Source organism: Salmo salar, unplaced genomic scaffold, assembly GCF_965601325.2.
Source record: "Salmo salar unplaced genomic scaffold, fSalSal1 ptg000117l, whole genome shotgun sequence".
Taxonomy (NCBI): Eukaryota; Metazoa; Chordata; class Actinopteri; order Salmoniformes; family Salmonidae; genus Salmo; species Salmo salar.
Genome location: NW_027675317.1, coordinates 820770 through 822500, shown reverse-complemented (window position 1 = coordinate 822500; position 1731 = coordinate 820770). Strand labels below are relative to the sequence as shown.

Sequence of the window (1731 nt, the reverse complement as noted above, 5' to 3'; positions counted from 1 at the left end):
GTGTGTGTGTGTGAGTGTCCTGTGTGTGTGTCCTGTGTGTGTGTCCTGTGTGTGTGTGTGTCCTGTGTGTGTGTGTATGTGTGTGTCCAGTTTGTGTGTGTCCAGTGTGTGTGTGTCCAGTGTGTGTGTGTCCAGTGTGTGTGTGTCCAGTATGTGTGTGTGTGTGTGTCCAGTGTGTGTGTGTCCAGTGTGTGTGTGTGTGTGTGTGTGTCCAGTGTGTGTGTGTGTGTGTGTGTGTGTCCAGTGTGTGTCCAGTGTGTGTGTGTGTGTGTGTGTGTGTCCAGTGTGTCAACATATTGTATCAGATATTCACACACACACACACACACACTACACACACACACACACAGGACACACACACACACACACACACACACACTACACACACACACACACAGGACACACACACACAGGACACACACACACACACACAGGACACACACACACACAGGACACACACACACACACACACACACAGGACACACACACACACAGGACACACACACACACAGGACACACACACACACAGGACACACACACACACACAGGACACGCACACACACACACAGGACACACACACAGGACACACACACAGGACACACACACACACAGGACACAAACACACACAGGACACAAACACACACAGGACACACACAGGACACACACAGGACACACACATGGTAAGAATATTTGTCTGCGTTCAGTGTTTGTGTCCAGATTGTGTGTCCAGTTTGTGTGTGTGTGTGTGTGTTTGTGTCGTGTGTGTATGTGTCCAGTGTGGTTGTCCAGTGTGTGTGTTTATGTGTCCTGTGTTTCACACAGACACACACAAGACAATCACACACACACACACACACACACACTGGACACACACACACACACAACCTTGTCCAAGTGGTGGTAAGAATGTTTGTATTAACTAGCCTGAAAAGTCAAACATGTCTGATATGAACATTGACATAAACCCTCTACATACTTGAGTTTCTCCAGTCTGCAGTTTGGATCCTCCAGTCCAGCAGAGAGCAGTCTGACTCCTGAGTCTCCTGGGTGATTGTAGCTCAGGTCCAGCTCTCTCAGGTGTGAGGGGTTTGACCTCAGAGCTGAGACCAGAGAAGCACAGCCTTCCTCTGTGACTAGACAGCCTGACAGCCTGCAAAGAGTCAAATCATATTAAAATCACACTGCTATTCTCTGGTGGTGAAAATAGTGGAAGTATATTTCTTCAACATATTCAGATATATCAGTGTCCTGAAACCTTCCATATCTACTCATACATTAAAGTATCATATTATAAATTACAAATGATCAAAGTTTTGCCTGCAGATAGAAACATGTGTTTTTATTTGAGGATATTTTCATACATATCTGTTTCACCATTTAGAAAAATAAAAGCACTTTATCTATCTAGTCCCCCTATTTAACCTGTTAGGGCTCGGGGGCAGTATTGACATGGCCGGATAAAAAACATACCCGATTTAATCTGGTTACTACTCCTACCCAGTAACTAGAATATGCATATCATTATTGGCTTTGGATAGAAAACACCCTAAAGTTTCTAAAACTGTTTGAATGGTGTCTGTGAGTATAACAGAACTCATATGGCAGGCAAAAACCTGAGAAGATTTCATGCAGGAAGTGGCCTGTCTGACAAGTTGTGTTTCATCTTGGCTCTTTTTATTGAAGACTGAGGATCTTTGCTCTAACGTGACACTTCCTACGGCTCCCATAGGC

At 44.9% G+C, this 1731-nt stretch overlaps 1 protein-coding gene across 1 annotated transcript in view; it reads right to left on the bottom strand.

Moving 5' to 3' along the window:
• Nucleotides 1-1140, bottom strand: part of LOC145866030 (stonustoxin subunit beta-like) — a 9543-nt gene extending 8403 nt beyond the window's left edge. The window contains exon 1 of the mRNA XM_082970912.1: nt 977-1140. The gene's annotated coding sequence lies outside the window, so the exon portion shown is untranslated. The remainder of the gene's footprint in view (nt 1-976) is intronic.
• Nucleotides 1141-1731: the final 591 nt, after the last annotated feature.